The 14,381-nt window shown below is 40.9% G+C and overlaps 1 pseudogene; it reads right to left on the bottom strand.

The window, feature by feature from the left end:
* The window catches only part of LOC113017549 (low-density lipoprotein receptor-related protein 8-like), a 44,339-nt pseudogene extending 30,185 nt beyond the window's left edge, over positions 1–14,154 (bottom strand).
* Positions 14,155–14,381: the final 227 nt, after the last annotated feature.

The raw sequence follows: 14,381 nt of genomic DNA, 5'->3' as shown, positions 1-14,381 counted from the left end.
AGATGTCATCAAAAAGTCAAGATTATCTCTTCTACAAGATACTGCAAAGCTACAGTCAGCTATCTGAACAGCAACATGGTTCTGTAAATATATTTTAATCTGCAGTGCTCGTTCAGGGCTGCTCTGCCCCATCAGCCAATTAAGATAAAGCTGCAAAAGGATAAGTGCAGCCTGGGAAACACTGTTAGATGCTGCAGGAGCACTGATTTCCAGGTGTTTATGTTGTGAGCTTCACAAAGTAAGAGGTAAATAAAAAAAGAAATCCCCCCAAAAAAAGACAGACAGAAAGGTCAGAAATAATGGTGAGAAATTCTGCAGGCTGACAGCGATGTTTAGCTGCAGCTTTTGTGAACTGGCCAGCACTAGAGGAGGTAAATAGGATGATGGTATGTCTGGAAAAATGCACGCACGTCAAGGTCAGAAGTGCTTGTTAAGACTTGTTGTTAAGACTTACAAACCGTGCTACATAATGACGAACAGATGCGACAGCGGAGAACAGAAATGAACTTCCCATCGACAGCTGTGTCAAAAGTCATTCAACTTTCCTGTCATTCGTTAACACAAAGCCGCTTACATAACACTTCGTTATTCTTGTGGTTAAAGGCCACATGTGCTTATATTTTATATTTTATTTATATTTTATATATAAAAAATTGTCGGTGCCTGGACTTTCATGATGAGAACACTGATGTGCTTAATAGATCAGTTAAAGTAGGAGAATAAAGATGTGTAAATTTGAACCTTAATTCTGGTTTAATTTGACCAGTTTCTTTCCAGACAAACAGAATTAAATGCTAAATAACATCATAATTGAAGACAAGACACAACTTTTGATGAGTTTTGACATTATTCAGCAACATTTTTGGTCCTGTGGCAAAATCTTCTGACAATGGGGGGAAAAGAATTTGTCCAGTCCTTTAAAACCTTTCTGAGAAGTGTGTAATCAAACTGTCAAGAAAGGTACAAATTGTTCTCAGCTCTGAGGTGAAGCCTGCAGTACACTACAGATGAGAGAGATGACGAGACACAAGTGAACGAAACAAGAGAACAGAAAAATAACACAACACTTTGGACCAAAGGCAGTTTGTAACTTTCCTCTGCATCACTGCCGCAGCCTGTCGTGCATTTATCGAGTGTACCTGTTATGTAGTCCCACAGCTGTTACACCCTTCGCCATTGTATTCATTTCTATTTCTTTTAATTTCACAGACTTTAATTGAAGTATTTTAAATAGGGTTTTTTTTAATACAGCCACTAAGCCTGTGTTAATTAGTACGAAGTTAATTTTATTGTTACAACTTAGATTTGCTAATTGTAGTGAACAAGTGACAAACTCCGGAGGATAAAATATCAAATTCAATTCAGTTTTATTTATAGCTCCAAATCACAACAGCAGTCACCTCAATGTGCTTTATATTTTAAGGTAAAGACCCGACAATAATACAGAGAAAACCCCAACAATCAATGTTGCCAAGTTCTTTGAACAAGCACTCGGCGACAGTGGGAAAGAACAACCTCCGGCAGGACCAGGGAGAGACAGCCGTCTGCCATGACTGGCCTAATTTGCAAGTATGCACGCATGTATGGTTCACCCCGTCAGTGTGTACATCCTGCTTTGCTGCCATTAGCTAAAAACGAGACTATCTGGTCAATTTCCTGGATTCTGCCATATAATGCTCACACACACAGAGCTGAGAAAAGAAGTCACATCATGACTCCAGCCTGAGATGTTACTTTGAATTAGCACTGCTGGTGTAACACTTGTGTATTACTCTGAAATGAATCTGCAGAGACAGAAAGCGCATTCTAGGATTATAAATGAAACGCAGTTACTGTACACCAAACACATCGTAGCGTTTTCACAATTACCTACACAGACTCAACTCACAGCAACAGCATATCTAAAAATGGACTTATATGCAACTTTAATAACCTTCAGATGATATGAGTATGACAGCTTCTGAACTTCAATATGTGCATATGATATTGGCACCGGGTTCGTTTCCTATCTCATCGCAGAACGTGACATTCCTCCTAACCAGTCAGTCGCAGGGGAATTGCATTTGTGTAGAAATCATGACGTGACTCCTCAAAATAACTACTTATGCGCTGTGTACATGTACGGTGATTTCTGTTGCTGCGCACGTGCGAGTCTAGAAATGAGTTCATAAGCAAAATGCAGCTTCATTAAATCCAAATTACCTCAGCTTCACAAAACAGGCATCCCTGTACTTATGGTCCCAACCCGATTTGTTCCTCTGAATAAACAATCCTCAACTTAAACAGGAATCCATCCAGTCACATTTCAGACTTCTTTTTTTGTCTCCTTTGGCTATGCTATGTAATGATGAACAGTATGTATACACGAGCAGAGAAATAAGTCATATACCGCGTAAGTATCTATCTCATTTCTCTTCTGCTTCTCCATGCTGCCATCTTATAAATGGCCTGGCCTCCAATAAGGATGTTTGGTCTACCTAACAGTAATAAAGATTCCCACACAGAGACACAAAGCAATCAATGCTGTTTTTTATGCCACTTAGGTTAGAAGTGAAGGTCTGTTTTCTGCTTTAAGCACTCATTATCAGACCAGTTTACCCTGTAATGACTTAACCTCAGACCGTAATTACTAATAACACTCCTTTCTCTCTCGCCGAAAAGTAATTTGCTGTGTAAGTCAATCAGTTAAAAGTTCCATTCTCAATGTATGTAAATAGAGAGTAGAAAGGAATTAACATCACCAGAACATGAGGTAATTTCTAGCCTAGAAATATAATGTATACATATTTTAAATCGTTAGCACATGTAGCAAGATAGCAGGTACCTATCCGTAAAAGTTAAAATTGAAAACTAAAATTGCATATTTAGAAGTTTGTTTGTTTTTTTGTAAAGGCAATCCCTTAATGTCTTCATATGGCTCAGATGTACGGTGGCCCTGAGAGGCAAAACAGACTGCAACTTAAGAAAACACCAGCAATAAGAAAAACGCTGCAAAGGCACACAAAACACAACAGAAATAGGAAACATGAAAACAGAAATAGGAAAAAGCTGATTTCCAAACGCACAAGAGAAGTGTTTCTGTGATCTTGCCTCCAGTATTGGGAAGTGTTTCTGGGGAGACAATACCCCGACGGACCAGTTGCAGGAACCCAAAACATGGTAGGCGTGTTTTATCATGATTCATATAATACTGATGACGGATTATTAGGCTAATAGTTAGACTAACACACTTACCTCTCATCTTTTCTTTCCTCACAAAACCAATAGATCCTCCACTTCTGTCTCCCAGCGCAGTTCTTAGCATATTTTGGTTCCTGCAACTGGTCCGTCGGGTTATTGTCTCCCCAGAAACACTTCCCTTGTGTTTTTTCCTATTTCCGTTGTGTTTTGTGTGCTTTTGCAACGTTTTTCTTACTGCTGGTGTTTTCTTAAGTTGTAGTCCGTTTGACTCTCAGGGCCACCGTACAGATGCAACTTTGCATGTTCACTTCTTTGAATATTCATGCATATATAAGAGATGCATACTAGCCACCCACGTCTGCTTCTGTGTCTCTACTCTAAATAAGTTGCAATATTGGACTAATTCGGCCATGCCTCAGCCATCCGTGTTTGAGCTGTTAACTGATTTTGGAAAATAGGAAGAAGAAGAAAAGTGAACTTTACAGTGGCAACATAGGCAACATGTTGTTCTGGTTTGTTCAGTCAGGCTAGTCACCTACTGTGTTGCCTGCTTATTTCACCGATATGTCTTCGAACACAGAAACAACACATCGTAGGGACATGCTAATAAGGTTAAAAACTTGAAAGCATGCACTGTTAACACATTCTAGACCAGGGGTCGGCAACTCCAGGCCTTGAGTAACGGTGTCCTGCAGGACTAGATGTGTCCTTAGTCAATTACAGCTGATTCAAATTGCTAAATGACCTCCTCAACATGTCTTGAAGTTCTCCAGAGGCCTGGTTATGAACTAACCATTTAATTCAGGTGTGCTGACCCAGGGTGATATCTAAAGTGCAGGACAACAGCACTTGAGGCCTGGAGTTGCCTACCCCTGTTCTAGACCGTCTGTTTCCTGTACTTCTTAAAGTAAAATATATAGAAACATTATCTGCAGGTACTTAAAGGCTTGGTAACCACAGGATTGTTATCTTTAACGTCAGCTCTAACAGACTGAAAACTGTGCGAACTGATTAGAAGAACCCAAATTGTGCTTTCAAACAAGTCTCATGTATACCTAATGGGCTCATGTACAGTTGTGTTTTGAATAGCATTAAGGAAGACTTCTTTTCAGTTGCAAACTTGCCAAGTGCAGCTTAGAGGACAAGATTTTATTTTCATTCAAACTGCTGTTCAGTGTATTTGCTGTAGCCAACAATGGGTAGAGACCCTGCCTGTGTCCTGCATTGAGTGGGCAGACCTTTTCCCCAAATAACACCCTTCCCTTAACACTCTGGGGAGAGCAAAAGCAGCTGGCTGCAAACTTTCATTAGTGAGAGCTGCAGAAAAAAGATGGCAAATATTTATCTTTGCACAGATTGCTGTGCAAGAACTGCACACAAAGCAATACTCTCCTTTCACGGAGTGCCACTGTGTGAGAACTGCGTAGGATGTGACTGGGTAGTCGGCGCTAGAGTCGGAGCGCCGTTGCTGAATATGTGAGAGTTGGTTTCTATGTGTGATTCCTCATATGTATGTGCGACTGTATTTTGGTGGGAGCTTCCATCAATGACAGTGTGTGTATTCACTTCCAAAAATGTGTGTGTGATAAATGCCCTACCTACGGCTTTGCAGGTCTTAGAGGCAGGGTCCATCTCATAACCTTCATAGCACTCACACTTGTAATCCCCTTTGTAGTTGATGCAGATCTGACTGCAGGCATCTGGGTTCTCACATTCGTCTATGTCTGCAGAGAGAAACATGGCACAAAGACATAAAGATCAAGACACACACAGTCCTATTTGTCTGGAGACTGAGACATAAAAGAGCTAATATTTTCTGTTTCTAGCATGTTAACAACCTTTCTCAGCAGGATCCTCACTTCAAAAAAAAAAAAGAGAGATCTTTTGTTGAGAAATTTGAATGTTGTAACACTAATATTTTTGAGAAACAGACTAACACTGTTTTAACTGGATAATAGAAATGATGTTAAACACGTTTGTATATGGAAACAGCTTAAACCAAATAAATTAGGAAAAATGGAAAATCTGACATTTCTGAACGCATTCAGGGTCATATTTAAAGCTACAGGTCAAGGTCCTCCAAGGTCAGCGTAACCAGAATCTGGGGACAAAGGGGATGAACCTCCCAATACTGGAGGCAAGATCACTGAAGTAGTTAAACAACTCCATGGTGGAAGGTCCCCAGGGTGGATGAGACTGGACTCGAGTTTGTAAGCCTCTGGATGTTCTGAACTGTTTCAACTGACATACCTCTGCAAAATTGGATAGAACTTGGGGAGAGTGCCTCTAGACTGCCCTCTAGGATGGTGGTTCCCCTCTTCAAGAAAGGGCACCAGAGGGTATGTTACAACTTCAGGGGGATCCGATTTTCTCAGCCTACCTAGGATGGTCTGTGCTGGGATACTGGAGAGGAGAGTCCATCCAGTAGTCGGCCCCTAACTTAAGGAGAAACAATGCAGCTTTTGTCCTGGTTGTGGAACACGGGACAAGCTCTGCATCCCATTAAGCATATTTAAGGGGACGTGGGATTTTGCTCAACTATTGTCTTATTAACTTAGAGAGGGCATTCAATGGCATTGCTTGCTGTGTCCGCAGGGGCTGCTTCTGGAGTATGTGGTATTAGCCCCTTTGTTAAGGGCTATCTGGTCCCTGTACAACTGTAATGAGAGCTTGAGTCACATAGCTAGCAGTAAGTTGAACTGATTCTCGGTTTCTAGAGCTGAACTTTGTTTCCGCATCATTTCACAAGCCATTTACAAGCAAAATAATCAGAAACCAAATGCTAACAATTCCAAAACTCCCATTTTCAGCGATCCCGGACAAGCCCCCTCTTGGTCCCTAAAAAGGTCCAGTGGTTGAGGGAAAGTAACAAAGGTGTCCGGGTTGAAAAAAGGAGGCAGAGAGGCAAAATGATTACATTAACAGATTTTATTAATGTTTCTATTAATAACTAAACTAAAAGAGACAGACCAGCCACTATTACCTTTTGAAGAAAGAAAACAACAAAACTCAGGTGATCATCACTAAACTAAAAATAAGTCAAAGGGGGTTAGTACCAAAACACACTCCTCTCCACAGAGTAGGAGCAATAGACCACCATACTCACAGCTCACCAGCAACAACCCAACAAAGCTCTCTCTGGCCCTAGAGCTCAATTTTCTCTGGATTTAAGCATTCTTAATTGCTGATGGGAGTCAGCCGTACAAAAACGGTGGCACCAAAGGCAGGAGATATGGCAGGACACATCCAAACAAGAACGATTTCAGGAGGAGGTCCTGCTAGGGCTGTAACAATGGGTGGGCGGACCCATTAGGTAATCAGTGAAAATGTAATTAGTACTGAATAGGGAGTAGCAGTTTTTGTGAACTGATGTTTTGTTGTTTTGTTCTTCTGTACATCATTTATCTGTTTTTTATGGTGGAACACTTTCTGATCATCAGCATCCCAACATTTTACAAATGCCTCATCTTACATTCTGGACCTGGCAACCTCGCTAAGGAGACTGGTTGTTAAAATAACTTATTCATGCTCCCAAATCCAGAATGTCTGCATGCAATTAATAACTTGCAACATGCATAAAAGACAAGCTTTAGATGAGGCAGTTTACTCCAGAGTGCTAACCCCATTTTTTGCATTTAAGTTAGTTATCATACTAGATTTTTGTCTCAACCGGGTAAAGCAAATGCAACTAATCTTAAACAGCAGTGTTTAATGAATCATGTTAATGTTTTCCTTGGACCTGAAAATGGCCATAGTTAAAAGTACCCTCGAACAAAACAACCACAGAATAGCACAGATAAAGTTCAGCTGATTAATGTCACTGCCCTTTGGTCGTGCTTCTCTGGACCAAGGTATGAGGAGCTCTGCTGCACTTTTTTTTCTCTTTACCTCCACACGTCTTTTTATCCAGGAGTTTGTAGCCAGAGGGGCAGTCACACTCATAACCAATTCTCTGGTCCTTGCAGATGTGGGAGCAGCCACCGTTGTTGTCTGCACACTCATTCAGGCCTGCAGAGACAGAGTGGCAGCAGAGGAAAGGGCAGGGATGGCAGAGAGGAAACAGTGAAAATAAAACAAAGAGTTGAGTATTGTTCCAATAAATTCCAGCAGGTTTTTAGACAGAATAACTTTGGCAACACAAGAACAAGATGGACAGGAAGACAATCCCACGGGTTGGTCTGTATGGACAGTTTAAATCATCCTGCCAGTAAAGATATTTTTGTCCTGTCTGTATACATCAACAATTCAAGTTTGTGTGTGATTCTTGTGTGCTCTACTACCGGTAGTCTTAGCTAGTAGTTCCTGGAACGGATCCATTTTCCAACAGGAACCTTTGCTTATCCCAGGTGCTACTGCACTATATTGCCTATTGTAACACAAGCACGTGCTCTCCTTCATCCTCTAATCCAATTCTCTCCATTTCCTCTGGTTTTTTTTTCCTTTTAACAGAACATATTGGACTGAGTCATCCTTCCTTTCCCTTTTGTATCAGTTTCTGTGCCTCCATTTATCCCTTTTTTTCTTTCAACTACCCTCCAGGGAGTGAAGAGGGATCTCTGCAGAAAGCTAAAGCTGGTACTTCATTACCGGTTTACATTAAAGATTTAAGCTTCAAGGCTACAGGTACTGCTGTGAGACTAAGACACTACTAGAGATAGAAAAAGAGAGGCAGCAAGACATTAAGGGAGACTCACAGGAAGAGGAAAAGAGTAGTATGGACTTTCACAGATTTGCATTTAATCAAAATTAGACTGGTAATTTATAGTAGAACGGAACAGCAACTGAGTATCAGCCTTATTTTAAACTAAAATAAGGCAAAAACATGAAAACCTGCTTAAAGCAGTTTAAGCAGGTTGTAGCAGAAGCACTAGAAAACAAAAAACAAAGTATGTGGACACTCATATCCATATTTCTATTCTCTTGTAATGTTGTATAGTTTGTACTGAGGTTTAGTTAAAATCTTTGAAAATCACATAAACTATAATGACTATAGCATGGGTAAAACATGCAGGTGGCTGGCAGGAGGTTCTTTTCAGATACCAATAAACTCTTTCTTCATCTTAATTCTAGCGCCAGACAGACACTGAACTGTATGAGATGATGTCTGCAGCAATGTTGGAGTAAAATTCTTATATTTCTGTGTCTATACACATCGATTTATGGATGAATTTGTGGATCGATGTACATAGACACACATATACACAGAATGAGTGAGTAAGATTCAGAGTTTTACTAAATACCAAAAATAATCCGGCAATGTCATTCACAAATAAGATAAAGCTATATTACTGCTAATAAGTGATATTACTGTGTAGGCTCGGCTTAACTCAGCGCCATCTTCTTGGCTGTGATGTGTGCTAACTTCCAGTTCACAGATCATCATATTTAATTCTTATCATGGGAATCATGGCAGATTCTTCTCTCACCCCAACCGGTCGCGGCAGATGGCCGCCCCTCCCTGAGCCAGGTTCTGCCGGAGGTTTCTTCCAGTTTTCCTTCCCACTGTCGCCAAAGTGCTTGCTCGTAAGGGGTCATATGACTGTTGGGTTTTTATCTGTATGTATTATTTGTAGGGTCTACCTTACAATATAAAGCCTTGACTGTTGCTGTGATTTTGCGCCGTAAAAATAAAATCGAATTGAATATATCCATCAGCTGTGAGGTTAGAGGAGGATGCAAAGGCAGTGCGCACACATATAATTTTATACTGACACAACAGATGCCAGCCCACTCCAATTCAGAGAGGCTATGGGTCAAGTGCAGCGTCTCTTAATAACCTCAGACACTTTAACGTGTACATAAAGTAAAATCTCAGGCTTCAATTCCCTTTGTTTCATTAATTTGATACGATTCTATTAATAAGTATACTTTTCTCAGCCGCTTACATCTGATTGCGGATGAACTGCACTGCTTGTGGTGTCAAATGTGTGACCAAAGCTGAGGAAGCAGTAATTATCTGTGCTGTTTGGATAATCTCTGTGGATAATCTACGTTATGGGTAACATAGTCGTGTCACGCTCTCTCGGCTAAGATCGCACCGGAGGGCAGAGTCGTTTGGGTCTTTCATCATAACAAGGTAGTTGAGAAATATCCTGATTTACTCAGCCTTGATCAAATGAATCTCCTTTACATAGAGAAGAGTGACCACCCACATTTGAACAAGCTAATGTTCTCACATTAATGTGTGTGTGTGTAAAGAAACACGAAGAATCTTACCACACTCCACAGGTTCATCTGACCAGTCCTTGCAGTCTTTCACGTTATCGCACACCTTGCTGCTGTCGATACACTCCCCGTTCTTACAGCGGAACTTTTTGGGCCCGTCGCATTTTGTAACTGTAGTGAAGACATCAGATGACTTAAAAGCCTAGACTCTTAGCAAGTGTTTTAATCACATTGAGCACCAAATTAGTGTTTGGCAACACAATAATTCAACCCTACTGTGATGAAAGCCTCTGGCGCGTCAGATTTTGTAGAGTACAAGATTCTAATGCAGATACAGTAAATGTCAGCAAAGCAATGCTGTCGATGTTTCTTGTGGTCTGTGGAGATAATTAGCCCAAAGGTTGACTCTTTTGACTCTCTTGACTCTCAGTGAGAAGCTTTAGGCAAAGCTTGATCATTAAATTGCTTAGTTCTATAAATAAGACAGGCTACAGGGAGTTAAGTGGAGGTTAACAAATGTTTGTCGCTATTCTAATTAGGGAAGCTTACTGAGAAAGACATATCATATGTATGGTAACTAATAGTAAACACAAGCTCAAAAAAAGAGAAAGGCTTCATGGATAACATATGCATTATGGTTTGAACTACAGATGAGCCAGAGGCAGCTGAGCTCCCATCAAAGAGGCCCTTTAACTCTCTTGAAAGTAGAAGCTAAATAAAATGTAGAAGAGTAGCAGATGTGACATCCAGTGCCTATTAAATGCACGAAGCAACTCAGCTGCTACATATCTGTTCTGTGCAAGTTATACGCAGCTGAGTTGTTACAGTAAATAAAAATATCGCTGTAGCTTCTTTGCAATTCTTTGAATCATCACCTCCGTCTTCGACCACTCAGGAGATTTAAGTGGAGGGAACACAGGGGAGATTTAAGGCAGTGGAGATTCACAGCCTCTTATCCTCCCATGCCTCTAAGCCTATCTTTTGGTGGACATTTTTCTGATTAAAGTTTCTCATGGGGCTGAACTCACCAGAGAGGCCAACTGTGCTACTCTTCGTTATAGCTCCTGTGAAGCTAGTTCAAAGTATTAAAGTTGTAATTGGCCACTTTTTTTTTTGAGTAAATGAAGTTAAAGAAAGGAGGCAGAAGCGAGAAGCAGAAGTCCTGAAAACATAAATTGAAACTTTAAATAAAATCTGGAATTTTGACTCTGCATTTAGAAGAAAAGCCAACATTATTGGGAGGAAAACAAAATAGAACAATATGTTCTTCTAATAATAATAATCGGGATGTTTGCTTGTTTCATGGCCGTCCTCCTTTTCCGTACTCGCGAGACGCTTACCGTTGACACAACCTGCTTCATCACTGTAGTCCGGACAGTCGTGAACTTTATTACACTGCTTGGTGCCGTGAATACAGGAGCCATCGCCACACTGGAACTCATCAGGTCTGCACGTAAGCAGTGCTGAGGAACACAAAACACACAGAGTTAAGAATTAGCTGAGTATTCCCATTAGTCTAATCCACGAAAAGACAATGATAAAGTTCCACAATGAAAATTCAGAGCATTTTAAATTGTTCACAAAGTCAAATTCAGCCCTTTTCCTCTCAAATTGCATTCCAGTATTCAGCTCTAATCTATCATACGCACCTCTTGATAGGGCATAAATCCTCATAAACTGCTATGCCGAAAAGAAAAGCATTCATGTATTCATCCAGCATCTGAAGCAAACCCACATCTAGTGACCTATTGAGAAGGTGTGTGCATGTAAATGTGCATATAGACATTTGTGCTTGCTCTAACGTGGAGGGACGGTTTTTTAACTCATTTGTCTTTTTAACTGGCTATTTAATTATTCATGTGTTGTGTTTTGGACTGGCTCCGCCAACGGAGCAGAGGCAGACATGATCAATGACTGTGGAGCCGATAAAAAACACACGGCAGACAATCTTCGCATCAGGAAATATGGTATTAACACAGCCACACACAACGGTTTGGGCACATTTGGGTTTTCGGGCTCACAGAGGCATTATTAAATGAGCAAAATTAAATGCAAGCTTGCAGCAGGACATGTGAATGCCAGGAAAAGGGGAAGCTGAGACATACTTTGAAACACTCAGACAAAAAATAAATAAAATAAAGACAAACAGATGTTCATGCTAAAGCCTGGACCATCGCAAAATGTGCCGATTCCTTCATCCAAATTATTGGGATGTTAGCTCAGCTAATAATGATAAATCCCCGGGATGAATAGTTATAATAATGGATTGCCATCTGCGGAAACGTTGACAGGACGGAAAGAAGGAAAGTTGCGATACGATGTGACCGTTTCTCATTTCCATTAACCTTCTGTCACTCTGCTCACAGTCGCTTGTCTCGGTGTGTCCGCGAAGAAGCTCGAGGTTATTGAGACAGATGTTTCGAATAAGATGGCAAATGATACGTAAGGAGCGCGTGTGTGGGAATGAGCAGAGCCTGATGGAAACGAGGCGAACGAGGAAAGAACAAACTGGAGGTATAGTATGCAGTTATTGTCACAATCCTCATTTACACTGAAACGGTGCTAAGCTGTCTTCTATGTTCTCGTTTAAATTGCCATCCCTCCATTCTCTTCTGCTTAACCTTATCACGGTCGCTGTGGGGGCTTCAGCCTATCCCAGCTATCACGGGGTGAGATGCAGGGTACACCCAGGACAGATTCCCTTTTTTTTTTTGGTTAATAGAGAGATTTTTGGTCTATTTTTAAATGTTTTTTAGGCAGTTAGCAAACAGTTTGAAATGTTTTGGAAAAGATATCAGTTGGTAGCAAGGATATTTACGTTAATAATTTTAGGAAAATAGTCTGTTTTAATAAAATATACTCTAAGCTGTCGGCTGTTCTGTTTACATGTTTAGTGAATTTTATTTTCAGCTTCCAATTCTCCAAGCTAGCAGTTAATAACTCAGTGAATAATGCATGAACTTCCAAACAAAGCCGGTGTTAGCATTAGCTAATCAAGTCAAAGCTCTCATTAAAACATGCTCAGGTCCAGTCAAAGAGACTAAAGTGGGTCTGATTGAAACACCAATATCAAGGTCATAGTTCTCAAACCAATACATGACATATCATCGTCCATGTTTGACTTTTATTTACATTTATGGCTGAGACAAGTCATGATTATACTCCGCTGTGGAGACATGAAGGGTTAGTAGTCATTTCCTGTTATATATATTTCCTTTAGGTCTTTTGTGGTGCATGCATAGTTGGTGCACACTCGTGTCAATTCTCCACAGACAACTCTGCACAATAACACGCACAGGCAGGCACACGGGCATCCTCAAAGATCGATGCTCAAAGTCTGATAATGAAATTTGTGTCATTCAGACCTGAGTGGATTTTAGCATACCTGCAGAAAGCAGATTCGAGGCTTTAGAGTGACGTTTCGACCATGTCACAGATTTAGACATTGTTGTCAAAATATAACCACATAAAAGTGGCCAATCGTGTAGTGCTTACCTACATAATTATTCCAATCTCGTAAAAGACGACTCCACAGACCCATGTAATTCTGTCTGGAGTGCAGCAGCCATTAATTTAAGGATAAGGAGGGTGTGTACTGTGATAAAGGGCAAGCCGTGATCTAAACACTGAAACAACATGTACTCTGTGATTTCTGCTTTATTTTTTGTACTAACACCTTATTATTGTGGGTGCATGTGTGTGTTAGAGCTTGCACCTGGCTGCGCGTGCGGCTGCGCACTGTGCTTGTATCATGTCTTATGTGTGAAGTTGCTGTCATCTCTCTAAGTGGTGTGTGGGCATGTGAAGAGGAGACCACATGGGGGTCACGCTTGATGAAGGACCTTCACCTTACACAGGCTCAGATGGGTTTGTCTCTTCTTGCACAGGTCACATGGTTGCATGGCAACACATTTGTGGATCGTCACGATAAAATTAGAATTGATCTTCCTTTAGTCATTTGGTGACACATTTGTCACACAGTCTTTGTTCAGAGCAGAGCCGGTCTTCAAAGCATAGTCCTCCAGTACATTTAAGCTGCTGCTCTACAAAACAACTGATTACTTTTTGGTATCCATCCGTAACTTTCATTAAAGGCGATAGTTGGCATTAGCTTCAAGTAAAGATAAATGACACAATATCCAAAAGTACTAATACAAACCATTCATCCTAATTTCTAAAATTAATAAAACTGGATTCTTTAGGCTGATCAGTTACTTCACTACCACGCTCCTCAGACTGATCAGAGTTGAATTGTGCCCGTTGTTATGGAATAATCAAAGATAATTAAAAAAGATGTTTTGATTAAGGAGCATGCCAGTGGTGTGACTCGTTCCTATGTTTTCTAATTGCTTTGAACAACAATAAAGCGAACGGCACAGGGGGAGCACATGGTGGCAAAAAGAAAAAAGCTGACTTACGACAGTTTGCTTCATCTGATTTATCCTTGCAGTCGGGGTCGCCGTCACACTTCCAGTTCAAATGGACACACTCGCCGCTCCCGCACTGGAACTCGCTCACCAGACAGCGGGGTTTCTGGGGCTCCGTCCTCCGGCTGCAGCGCTCCATGGACTCGTCTGACTTGTCCTTGCAGTCGGGGTCGCCGTCACAGCTCCACAGGGCAGGGATGCACTCCGAGTCGTTGCAGTGGAATTCATGCTGCCCACAGGTGGGAGCCGAACATTTCTCCTCATCGCTGGCGTCCCCGCAGTCGTCGTCTCCGTCACACACAAAGATCGGTGCCACACATTTCCCGTTACGACACTGGAAGTCTTTGGAGGGGCAGGCCTTGCCATCTGCAGGAGGAAAAGTACATTAAATTATAATTGTATATGTATTTTATTTAATTCTCATTGATTATTATAACCTGTAATATTTAGCAAATTAATATCAGTCTAATAATTACAGAATATCTTTAGTAAATAGCCATTTTTCAAGTCATTAAGAAACATCCATTCAGAGTGGGAGTAGATCAGGGGAAATACGAGTTAAAGGACGGCTATAGTTCAACTTATCTCTGCATTTAATCAAACCCAATC

The sequence above is a fragment of the Astatotilapia calliptera genome, unplaced genomic scaffold, assembly GCF_900246225.1.
Source record: "Astatotilapia calliptera unplaced genomic scaffold, fAstCal1.2 U_scaffold_147, whole genome shotgun sequence".
Classification (NCBI taxonomy): domain Eukaryota; kingdom Metazoa; phylum Chordata; class Actinopteri; order Cichliformes; family Cichlidae; genus Astatotilapia; species Astatotilapia calliptera.
The sequence above is the reverse complement of the archived record's forward strand: the minus strand, read 5'-3'. Positions and strand labels throughout refer to the sequence as shown.